This window comes from Bos indicus x Bos taurus, chromosome 8, assembly GCF_003369695.1.
Source record: "Bos indicus x Bos taurus breed Angus x Brahman F1 hybrid chromosome 8, Bos_hybrid_MaternalHap_v2.0, whole genome shotgun sequence".
Taxonomy (NCBI): Eukaryota; Metazoa; Chordata; class Mammalia; order Artiodactyla; family Bovidae; genus Bos; species Bos indicus x Bos taurus.
The window spans coordinates 68,843,305-68,856,045 of NC_040083.1; the positions used below are offsets into that span (position 1 = coordinate 68,843,305).

At 48.4% G+C, this 12,741-nt stretch overlaps 1 long non-coding RNA gene across 1 annotated transcript in view; it reads right to left on the reverse strand.

Annotated features, from left to right (window-relative positions):
- Window positions 1-235: 235 nt before the first annotated feature.
- LOC113897854 overlaps window positions 236-12,741 on the reverse strand; it is an 87,478-nt gene continuing 74,972 nt past the window's right edge. The window contains exons 2-3 of the long non-coding RNA XR_003512442.1: window positions 7,462-7,627; window positions 236-350 (exon numbers count right to left, since the gene is read on the reverse strand). This is a non-coding gene — a long non-coding RNA (uncharacterized LOC113897854). The remainder of the gene's footprint in view (window positions 351-7,461; window positions 7,628-12,741) is intronic.

Genomic DNA, 12,741 nt, shown 5'->3' on the forward strand with positions numbered 1-12,741 from the left:
ACACAAGGTTGTGTGTGTGTGTGTGTTAAGTCACTTCAATTGTGTCTGACTCTTTGCAACCCCATGGACTGTAGCCCGCCCGACTTCTCTGTCCATGGGATTCTCTGGGCAACCAATACAGAGTGGGTTGCCATGTCCTCCTCCAGGGGATCTTTCTGACCCAGGGATGGAACCCAAGTCACACAAGGACTATGCTAAAGCAAAAAAAAAAAAAAAATCTGCAGAGTCTCCAACATTTACACCACCAAAGTTTATTTCTGCCTTACACAATATGCTCTGTTGGCAGGGGCTCTACTCCACATAGTCACTCAAGGATCCAGGCTGGCTGATGGGCTGTCATCTTCCACCTCCTGGAATACAAAGCATCCTCAGTCACTATAGCTGGAGTGCAGAGAGCCAGCCAGAGTGATAGGTGTCACTTTCACCTACAACCCATAGGCCAGAACCAGTTATGGGGTCCTGTCTAACAGCACAGGGACTGATCGATGTGGGGAAGTCTGGTGGGCATCAATGTCTTTATCACATGAGCCACAGAAACCTCTCTGCATCCCTGCAAAACTTGAGTGTTTGGCTAATCAGAGAGTCCTTTAAGGAAATCTGTGTCTGATTCCCTGGGGGCCAAGCAGTCTCGGGAAGATGGTACTGAACCTGAATTCTTCCTAATTCCAGAGTGACTAGCTATGGCAGAGAACTAAGGGACAGCCTCGAGATTTAAGTTATGTCTGTGACTCAAATAAACCCAGAGTTAAAAATCAGATCAGATCAGATCAGATCAGTCACTCAGTCGAGTCCGACTCTTTGCGACTCCATGAATCACAGCACGCCAGGCCTCCCTGTCCATCACCAACTCCCAGAGTTCACTGAGACTCACGTCCATCGAGTCAGTGATGCCATCCAGCCATCTCATCCTCTGTTGTCCCCTTCTCCTCTTGCCCCCAATCCCTCCAAGCATCGGAATCTTTTCCAATGAGTCAACTATCATAACTAACTCATAATGAGCACTTACGGTGAAGATCGCTCAGTCGTGTCTGACTCTTTGCGACCCCGTGGACTGTAGCCTACCAAGCTCCTCTGTCCATGGGATTTTCCAAGCAATAGTACTGGAGTGGATTGCCATTTCCTTCTCCAGAGAACTTCCCAACCCAGGGATCGAACCCGGGTCTCCCACATTGTAGACAGATGCTTAACCGTCTGAGCCACCAGTGCTAAGTCCATAACATCTGTGTTGATTGATTTAAGCCTCACAATAACCCACGGAGGTAAATAGCCCCCATTGATATATGAAAATAATAGACTAAATCCAAGTTCTTCACACTCTTCAATGAGTAAAACAGCAGAGTAGGAAGTTGAATGCAGAACTAGCCCATCTCCAAAAACCACCAAGTTATTTACCACCAAGTTATTCCACTGCAGTCCCAAGATCCAGATTTTCTCTGGGTATATGATATTGGTAAGAGAAGGAAATGGCAGCCCACTCCAGTATTCCTGCCTAGAGAATCCCGTGGACAGGGGAACCTGGGGGGCTGCTGTCCATGGGGTCGCACAGAGTCAGACACGACTGAAGCGACTTAGAATGCATGCATGCATTGGAGAAGGAAATGGCAACCCACTCCAGTGTTCTTGCCTGGAGAATCCCAGGGACAGAGGAGCCTGGTGGGCTGCTGTCTATGGGTTCGCACAGAGTTGGACACGACTGAAGCAACTTAGCAGCAGCAGCATGATCTTGGGTAAGTCAGTTCACATCTCTGAACCTCAACTTTCTCATCTGTAAAATGAGATTAATAGCAATACCTGTCTCATAGAGGGACTTCTCAGGTGGTACAAGTGGTAAAGAACCTGCCTGCCAATGCAGGAGACACAGGAGATATGGGTAATTTGATTCTTAGGTCAAGAAGACCCTCTGGAGGAGGGAAGAGCAACACACTCCAGTATTCTTGCCTGGAGAATCCCATGGACAGAGGAGCCTGGCAGGCTACAGTCCAAATGGTCGCAAAGTCGGACATGACTGAGCGACTTAGCACGCACACATGCTTCTCATAGGATTTTTGAGAGACTCCAAGGATTATCTCCAGGGCCTCCTTGGCGGTCCAGTGGTTAAGACTGCATTCCAAAAAAGGGGGTGGGAGTTTGAACCCTGGTTGGGGAGCTAAGATCCCACATTCCTCATGGCCAAAAAAAAAAACTCATAAAAATGAAGCAGTGTTGTAACAAATTCAATAAAGGCTTTTTAAATGGTTCATATTAAAAAATCTTAAAAAAAAAAAAAAAAACACATTACCTCTTAATTATCTTAGAGAAAAAAGAGTTTTTGTCAACTATACATTCTCTGCTGGTACATGACCAAAAAAATACCTGTGGATTAGACATCCCCTAGGGACCAAGCAAGAGTCTGGAGAAAGATCACACCTGTTGGATGAGGGCAAAGCAGGACAGGTCCCTTATTTCCCCAAGGGTTCTTGCTGACACACTGGAAACAGCCCCAGCCAGCTGGCCAGCTGAGCTAGGTGGAGACCTTCCTTGCCTCTTCCACTGGCCCCAGGCTCCCTTTGGCAACTTGGCCACAGCTTCATATTTGTTTATTTTTCCTGCAGAGGTTTTTGCAGTGTATCTCCCAAGTAGGACAACTACATCAATAAGTTCCATTGCATCACGAGTGTGATGAAGAACAGAGTCTGGCTTGTTGGCTGAGGCTTCCGGTCCAGGGCACAAGGCAGTGTCTCACATACACGTCCTCCCCACCCCTCAACAGTCTGGCCCCTTATGCCCTCACCAGCACTTTTCCCCTCCTCTAATTCCATTCTGGGCTTCCAAGATAGCTCAGTGGTAAAGAATCCACCTGCCAATGCAAAAGAAATGGGTTCTATCCCTGGGCCGGAAAGATCCCCTGGGGAAGGAAACGGCAACCTACTCCAGCCTTCTTGCCTGGAAAATCCCATGGACAGAGAGCCTGGTAGGCTACAGTCCATGGGGTCACAAGAGTCAGAGACAACCAACTAAACAACAACCACCACACTTTCATTCCGCTCCAGGGCCCCGCTCTAGCCTGCTTGGTCCACACTTCCATCTCCCAAAGCACTGACCACAGATCCTATTCTTCCCCATCCCAGAACCTTCAGTCCTCCACCACTTCAACACAATCCTTCCACCATCTCCGCCTGTCAGATCCTTCCTGGATACAAAATTGTCAATAGCGGTTATCTCTGGCTGATGAGATTACAGGTTATCTTTTTCTTTCCAAGATTTGGAGCAATGAGCCCATGCTACTCTTACAGTCAGAAAAGCACAGTGAAGTCATGCTTCAAGACCCTGCCATCCTGCAAGGCCCCCCTTTACTCTAACACCTAGTTACCTGTCTACTCTGAAATCCTACAGCTCTCAGCCCTACCACAAATGTCTTCGTACTTGAGTTAGTTGACTGTGTGTAAATGTTTGAGCACGTCCTTGCGTGCGCAGTCATGCCCAACTCTTTGCAACCCCGTGGACTATAGTCCACTAGGCTCCTCTCTCCATGGGATTTCCCAGGCAAGAAGACTGGATTGGGTTGCCATTTCCTCCTTCAGGGGATCCTCCTGACCCAGGGATCAAACCCGTGTCACCTGTGTCCCCTGCATTGGCAGGTAGGTTCTTTACAACTAGCTCCACCTGGGAATGTCGGATACCCACAACCAAATCGTAAATGCCATGAAAGCAGGGACTTTTCACACACATCTGCCCTCCCTGCACAGCCCTTTGCATATAGCTGGGTTCCATGCACATAGTGAATTGTGAATGTGACTTGGCAATTACGAGAGTTTCAGGGATAGACGTGATATGCCTTACTTTGGTTTGGGGGCCAGAAGGTACAGGGGTGGTGGTGTTGGAATCATTGCAAGTTAGAATGCAGGGGTCTTAGACTTCGTATAACCCAATGGCCTGCATTTATACAGACTCTCTAACATTGAGTTTGCCCAGCAATAGGATCTTCTTACTCCCACCACATGAGCAGCCAAACTAAGGCCTGGAGCAGTAAAGCAATTTGGCCCACGAGTCCAGAACCCACATCTCCTGTCACCCAGCCCACGCTTTAACCACTAAACCACAGCTGCCACTCCAAAACCTTATTAATAGCCATTTCTCCCCCCAGTCAGCGGTTGGACATGGCTTGCCAGGTTAATAATTTGTTCATTAGGTGCCTAATGAATTACTTGCTAATTGCTAACTTGATAAACAGCCAGCAGTCCCCATCTGCCTGGAGAAATGGAAGCAAATAACCACAGAAGAGCTGGCCAAGCTCCGGTCTCTGGAGAGCAGGAATTTTCAGCCTGAGAGGGTGGTGGCCATGGCTCCCAGGGAAGAAGACTGTGTTGGCCAGTTGCCTGGAATATTGAGAAGTTCCCAGGGAGTTGTACCTTCCAGGTAAGCCAGTACGGACGGGTGCCTCTTGTTGGACCTATAAGCTCCCTACAAAAGTTTAGGGCTGCCCAGATCATCTTCCAATCTTCAAGTCTTCTCTCCACAAAACGTCCCCTATTGATTTTCTTTCTTTTTTTATATTTATTTATTTGGCTGCACTGGGTCTTAGTTGCAGCATTTGAACTCTTAGTTGCAGCATGTGGAATCTAGTTCCCTGACCAGGTATTGAACCTGGGCCCCCTGCATGGGTAGCACAGAGTCTTAATCACTGGAGCACCAGAGAAGTCCCTTTAACGATTTTCTTATATTTCCATTTTCTCTGAACTTCTACCACTTGAAGTCGGTACTGTTCAATTTAAATGTCATCTTATGTTTTCTCTGAGTGTCGGTCTGGTTTCCCCATCTTGAAGGCAGACACAAGATCGCTATTGGACTCCAAGCCTCCTGAGAATATAAGCCACATCTTTCTTGTTCATCCTTTCATCTCCCATACCCACAGTGCCCAAATTCATAAGTATTTATTAAAGGAATGAATAATTCATACTTTCCTGGATACATCTATAATAGCTTGCTAAGGCTGCCATAACAAAATGCCACAGACTGGGTGGCTTCAACAACAGAAATACATTCTCTCACAATTCTGGAGGCTGGAAGTCCACGATTAAGATCCAACCAGTCCATTCTGAAGGAGATCAGCCCTGGGATTTCTTTGGAAGGAATGATGCTAAAGCTGAAACTCCAGTACTTTGACCACCTCATGCGAAGAGTTGACTCATTGGAAAAGACTCTGATGCTGGGAGGGATTGGGGACAGGAGGAGAAGGGGATGACAGAGGATGAGATGGCTGGATGGCATCACTGACCCGATGGACGTGAGTCTGAGTGAACTCCGGGAGTTGGTGATGGACAGGGAGGCCTGGCGTGCTGCAATTCATGGGGTCGCAAAGAGTCGGACACGACTAAGCGACTGAACTGAACTGAACTGAGGCTAGGGTTCTCCTTGGCTTGTACACGGCCACCTTCTCACTTCGTCCTCACGTGGCCCTTCCTCCGTGTGTGAGTATCCATGGTGTCTTCATGCATGCAAATTTCTTCCTATAGGACACCCTTACAGGATTTGACTAAGGCCCATTTTAACAACCTCATTTTAACTTTATTACCTCTTTGGAGACCTTAACTCCAGACACAATCACATACGGAGAGAGTGGAAGGTCAGGATTTCAACAGAGAAATTGGGGATGGGCACAATTCTCCATATAACAATTTCCCACCCTGCAATGCATATCTCAGTGCTCCACATGTATTAAAGCATGGGTCCCCAACACCAGCCCCCACCGGCCACACAGCAGGAGGTGAGCCATGAGGGGCAGGTGAGCAACAAAGCCTTATCTGTATTTACAGCCACTCCCCATGGCTTTCATTACTGCCTAAACCATGCCCCACGTCCCCACCATTCATGGAAAAACTGTCTTCCACGAAACCAGTCCCTGGTGCCCCAAAGGTTGGGGACCACTGTATTAAAGAGTCATGCATGCTAAGTCGCTTCAGTCGTGTCTGATTCTTTGAGACCCTATGAACTGTAACCCACCAGGCTCCTCTATCCATGGGGTTTCTCCAGGTAAGAACACTGGAGTGGGTTGCCATGCCCTTCTCCAGGGAATCTTCCCAACCCAGGGATCGAACCAAAGGCTCCAAAGTTGGAGCTTTCCATTTTTTCTGGGGGAAGGGTTCATCTTGGTGACCTGGTTCGCAGTCGTGCTCATATCCCAGAAAAACTCCAGGGTGGAATATTTAAGGCAAACCCTCTTGGTCATGTTGGTTCCCAAATCCTTACAGCCCTGTTATTTTTGAAATCACTTTCGAGCAGTACTGAATAGAGATGATGATTTTTCACATTTGCATAGCAATTTTTCTTATCAGAGCACGTTCTCGTTTTATCCCTCCAGCATGGCTGTGAGGGAGGAAGTGGAGGGTTACAATGTCCATCTTACAGACAAAGAATTGAAGTAAGAAGGAATTAATCAGCTTTCCCGAGTCGTGACTTTCACTCCCAGGTCCCTTCCTAGGAACCCCTGTAGGACAGACCTCAGTCATTTCCATCTGTGTCTGAAGACCCAGCGAGGACCAGGCACAAAGGGGACACTCAGGGATGTTTGGCATTAATAAGAATGAGCTGCAGTTAGAATCCTGACCCAGCGTGGAAAGAGGCTGAAAAATCAGTATTGACTACCGCCACCCACCCTCTCCCACCCTCAAGGGCCCAGTAGGCAGCCAGCTTCAATGCCTAAAGTTCCCATGCCAGCCTGCTTTTCAGTCAAGACCCCAAAGCCCAAGGTTAAACTGAACATGATTCTGAGAGATAATATATCTATTTTCACTTCCACACTGCTCCCAGGGACAATAATGAAAATGTGTTTATGATAAAATCACAAAATCATCTCACATATTATTTATTTTTATCCTTTTATGTCACAAGTATTTTTAGACTCTCCCTCTGATATATTGTGGAGTGAAGCAGGGTATACATTTTCCCAAATGCATTATCTCATTTCATCCTCAAAACAAAGCTTAAATGTGGATGAGAAGGATATTATACCCATTTGGCAGAGAAGTAAAGCAAAACAGAGAGGTCAAGTATTTGCCCAAGTGGAACAAGAAGCAGTGGGCCTGACTCACACTGCCTGTCCTTTGCTCAGCATCTCTAGATTGGTGTGGGAGGAAGTCTGAGGAAGCTAACCAGGAGGGGCTCCTTCTTAGGACCGATTTGTTGTTTAGCTAAGTTGTGTCTGACTTTTCTGCAACTTCACAGACTGTAGCCTGCCAGGTTCCTCTGTCCATAAGATTTCCCAGGCTAGAATACTAGAGTGGGTTACCATTTCCTTCTCCATGGGATGTTCCCAACCCAGGGATCAAACCCGAGTCTCCGGCCCTGCAGGTGGATTCTCTACTGCTGAGTCACCTAGGAAGCCCTCTTAGGGCAGGAGGAAAAGAGAAAACCCTGCACTAGCAGATGCCAGATACTATATGCAGATGTATCATCTTTGGCACAGAGTTTTTGAATACTTTGTACCTGAATTATTTCAACTGAGGTGCAGACTCTCCAGCCCCACACTGGCCCCATCACATCTTACTGCATCAGTCTCCACTGTGCATGGTTATGTTGCCATCCAGATGCTAATGGATTTTGAGTCTGCAGTCCTCTTTGGTCTGTGAATAGCAGCCTCGCAGTGACCGTCCTTGAAAGAAAGAAAGTGAAAGTGAAAGTCACTGAGTCATGTCCGACTCTTTGCAACCTCATGGACTATACAGTACATGGAATTCTCCAGGCCAGAATACCGGAGTAGGTAGCCATTCCCTTCTCCAGTGGATTTTCCCAACTCAGGGATTAAAGCCAGGTCTCCCACATTGCAGGAGGATTCTTTGCCAGCTGAGCCACTTGGGCAGCCCAATGGATATTTGGGATGGAAGAAATCCCAAATGGGATGGTACAAGACGGGGCTCAGGAAGGGGGCATGGGGTAACAGCCAGTGCAAACTGCACTCCCAGTCCCCCTCACCCAGCAATAGAATTCTGCCAAGGTCAGCAGACCCTGCACCACGCGATGGAGTCTGGAGATTTAGGCCCCCAGAGGCTGCTCCCCCTACATTCCTGGGCATAACTGGACCACATTTTCTACCCTCTTTGATCATCCTTCAACACATGGTGTGAAATAGGCAGATTAAACCAGCCATGGTCTCTCATCAGCTCAGCCAACCAGGAGAAGGTGTGAGCCTCACAATCTCCATAAAAAACCCATACAAGAGGCACACAGCCGTTGACACAATAGTCCCACTCCTGGCTCCCTGCCAGCTTTTTTCTCTGATGAACACAGGTGGTCCAAACCCAAACAGGTCCCCTGCTGCCATGTATAAGCCTGGACTCCTGGGTAAATGACCTGAAACATACAGTCCTTGTCCACCCCTCCTCACCAGGCATGTCTGTCTCTAGCCTGAGTGTGCTCAGCCTCCCAGCCTCTCTCCTCCTCCCCTCATTGGTCTGGAGCTTTAGAGTTGCTCTTTTGTCTCATACTGATGTCATCTAGCTCTTCAAGCCCTTCCCTTCCTCAAGCAGAGTCTATCCTGGGCCTTTGCTGCCAGCATAGATCAAAATCTGTGACTACGTGGTGCCAGCTTTTTGGCATGCTAAGGATGTAAAAGGAATGAGAGGTGGGAGCATGGCAACTCCCAGTAGGATGGAGGGAGAAGGAGGCATCAAAGGAGCTGTCACTCAGAGACCCACTCACAGCAGGACTTCGGCAATGCCAAGGATCCAGGAGTGTGTTACTGCGAGAGTGGGTTGCACACGCTCAATGGATCTGATGGTGTTGGTGGGAATGTCAGCTACGGAGGCTGAATTCTCTGGGACTCTGTTGCACAAAGAGAAGGCAATGCAAGACGAAGGCCCTGGCTCCTGGAAAGGGGCCCCAGGAAGGAGGTGAGAGATGCACTTAAACACGCCTAGTACTTCTTATGCCCTGGGTACCTGTCTTGGTGAAACTGGGAGGGTCTTCCAGCAACCAGGCAATCTCACTGGGGTAGAAACCTGGAAAGCAACTTCACTCTCACAGGACATCAGAGGTAGGGGGCTGCCTCTTGATGGCTTTGCCGAAATATTTGACACTTCCACTCTTTCCAGAAAATTCATTTTCAAACCCTACTTAGAACAGGATGGTGGCTGGGCTAGCCTCTCTGGGCCCCCAGGAGAGAGGGGGAGCCGTGTGCACAGAGCAAGACAGAGCCAAACCCCCATGCTGGGCCAGGACCAAACATGTACTTGCAGTCACTTCTTTGGAAGCCACCAGGGCCCCTGTGGAGTGTCCTCTGGGTGGCATCTCTCTGTTCTCTCTGCCTCTTGCCTGCAGCCCTGGAACAGAAGCCAGAGCTGGCCTCCCTTGAGGCAGGCTCACAAGTGGTCCACACCTCATTCAGTGCTGCCAGAGGTCCCACCAGAGGCTGGGGGCTGGATCTTCTCTGCAGCTCTGAAACTGAAAATGTTAGTCATTCAGTCATATCTGACTTTTTTGATCCCATGGACTGTACTTCACCAGGCTCCTCTGTCCATGGGATTCTCCAGGCAAGAATACTGGAGCGGGTTGCCATGCCTCTCTCCAGGGGATCTTCCCAACCGAAGGATGGAACCCGCATGTCTCATGTCTCCGGCACTGGCAGGCGGGTTCTTTACCACTGGCACCACTGCAGCTCTAAGCCCTTCTAAATTCCCAAGCCACTTCTCCACAGCTCCTAGAGACTGTGCGGCTGGTTTCCCCAGGCTGGATCAGCCAGGCAGTTGAGTGCCCCTCCCAGGACTAAATCCCAAAGAATGTCTCGGCTAACCAAACTCTAACCAAACTCATGGGCAGGGCCCAAGAATGTGGAGTGTCCCCTGTCCTCCATCCACCTCGGGTGCTTGGTGGGCTCGAGGAGCAGCCGTTTATAGTCCCAAAGTCCACAGCCCCTCTCCACAGGTTCTTCAAATGCCAGAGACCCTGGGGTCCCCCTGCGTACAAAGCCCTCCCCTATGCACACCCCCAAAGGCTGTCCTGAAGAGCTCCACTCTGGGAGTGAAACGGGGGTCTTCCCCTCCACCCCCAGCCCAGGACACTCACTGCAGAGTCTGCCTTAGCTTCCTTTGTTGTTGTTGTTGTTTTTTAATTTAAAAAAAAATTAATTATAGATTTACAGGAAGTTATAATTTAAAAAAAACAGTATGACGGGTCTCATAGACCCTTCATGCAGTTTCCCCTCACAGTTACAATGGACATAACTCTCCTACAGTATCACCAGGAAACCGACAGAGCACCGCGAGTGCCTGCAGTCCCTGGCCACTTTCTCACAAGCAACCACCGCTGCAACCAAGATACAGAGCCATCCGTTGCCACCAGGGCCCCTCCTCCTCTTCCTCCCCCTCTCACACCCCTGCCCCCATCCTCACCTCCCCAGCCCCAGGTCGTCACTAGCGGTTTTCTATCTCTGTTAAGTATGTCACTTCCGGTCTTTGCCCCACTGAGCTAGTGGCCATTGGAAACCACCTCAGAGACAGGGCAGACCCCAGATGAGAAGACTGACCAGGGCCGGCAGGCCCAGGACACAAGTGGCCCCAGGAGTCCAGCCTCACCTGGATCCAGGTACCTCACATACCTGGAGCCTGTGTGCCCCAAACCTGCCTTCACCTGCCCGTGTCGGGCCTTCTCACTCCTCTCCCAGTTTGCCTCCATCCTCTTGCTGCCCTGGACAGGGTCCCTCATCCGTCTGGCACTGGAAAGCAGCTGCTCTCTGCTGCCCTCATCAGGCAGTCTGCTGCTCCAAGTGTCTGGGCCCCAGGATTTTAATTTGAAATTCTCCCAAGTCATGCTTCCCCATACTGTACTGACATAATTCATTTTTATTACCTAAATATAGGGCTTAATATTTTTCCCTGTTAAATTTCATCTTGTTTGTTTCAGGCATCATTTCAGCTTATCAGGATGTTTTCAAAGCCTCAGCTATCTCTCTGGACCTCAATTATCCCTTCTAACTGTCATCTAAAAATTTAATAATGCTGCCCTCTGTGTCTTCACCCACGTCACAGATGAAAGGTTGACTTGAAGCGAGTTCTGTGGCACAATACTAGGAGCCCCCCTTCTAAACTGAGATTTGAGATTTAATCAATCTCCTTTAGGGAACAATTTTTCAGCAACTGTAGGTCCCCCGCAAGTGCATATCAGCTGGACTTCTTTTTTTTCCATTTATTCACAAGGTTGCCATGAATGATTTTACACTGTCCATTCTAGGGTTGGCCAGCCGAGGTAGCTAAGCCTCATCAGTCTCTCAGTATAAAACATGCTCACACTTCCTTTTGTACCCAAGTTATAGCGCCTTTGAGTCTCTACTCATTTCATCAGGAGCCTGATTCCCAAATATGCCCAAGAATACTCAGGATTGTATACATTTATCTAAAACACAGCCCTCCAAAAGGTTACCTAACTGTTTTACCTGCAAACAAACCTGAAACTCAGAGGCCAGTTTTGCTCCTCGGCCTTATTTGTGGAGGCAAAGATGGCTTTCTGAGGTCAGTCATGACCCTCAGTCGTGTCCCACTCTATCTGAGGTCAGACAGAGGACATCAAATCTGCCCAGGACCCAAGTTTTGCATCTGTAATTGGAAGCCTGCAGTTTTCCCCCCTCCAAACTTGAAGCTTTTTATTTTGTATTGGAGTGTACCCAGTTAACAATGTTGTGATAGTTTCAGATGAACAGCAAAGGGACTCAGCCATACATATTCATGTATCCACTCTCCGCCAAGGCCCCCCTCCCTCCCAGGCTGCCACATAACATTGAGCAGAGTTCCCTGTGCTATACAGTATGTCCTTGTTGGTTGGTCATTTTGAATATAGCAGTGTGTACATGATCATCCCAAACTCCCTAACTGTCCCTTCCCTCCCCCACCCCACCCTGCAACCATAAGTTCATTCTCTAAGTCTGTGAGTTTCTTTCTCTTTTGTAAGTAAGGTAATTTGTATCATTTCTTTTTAGATTCCACATATAAAGGATGTCATACAATATATCTCCTTCTTTTTCTGACTTGCTTCACTCAGTATGATAATCTCGAGGTCCATTCATGTTGCTGCAAATGGCATTATTTCATTCCTTTTAATGGCTGAGTAATATCCCATTGTATATATGTACCACATGGAAGCCTGCAGCTTTCCCCCAGACTCACCAGGGCCCCAGGACATTAGGGCTCTAGAACTGTCTCCCCCATACCCCTGACTGATGGTCCTACAGGCCTGACCCCAAGCCTGAGTCCCCCTTTCCTACTGCTAAGTTTCTACCCATGGAGCCTTGCTGTTCTTTCCTGCCTGCAGCCATCAAATACATCCATGTAGACAAGAGGTCCCATTCCCCATCTCTGTGAGGACCCCTCTGCTCCTGTGTATGCTCAGGATAAAACCTGAGACTTAAGAGAGAGGTACCATCAACAAGGTTGCCCTCTACCCAAGTTCCATGTCACATGGACAGTATCAGGAGAAGGGTAACCCCTCATCCACCACTCTGGGCTGAGCAGAAGCGCCCTGTGCCACCCTGATGATCAATTTAACAGCCGTCAAAAGAAGAAAGCAGGTGGGATTATCTGCTTTGTTCTAAGTGAACTCATGCTAGCTTCTAGCAATCACCTTTCTTTTCTAAGAACTCACAAATCATCAATTTCAGGCATCTGTTTCAGAATTTTGCCAAGAATCAACATTGAAATGACTGAATAATCATTTCCAGAATCAGGGAAGGTTTCAGGCTAACTGGGCCTGATGAATGAGTAAGATCCTTAAGTGGAAACC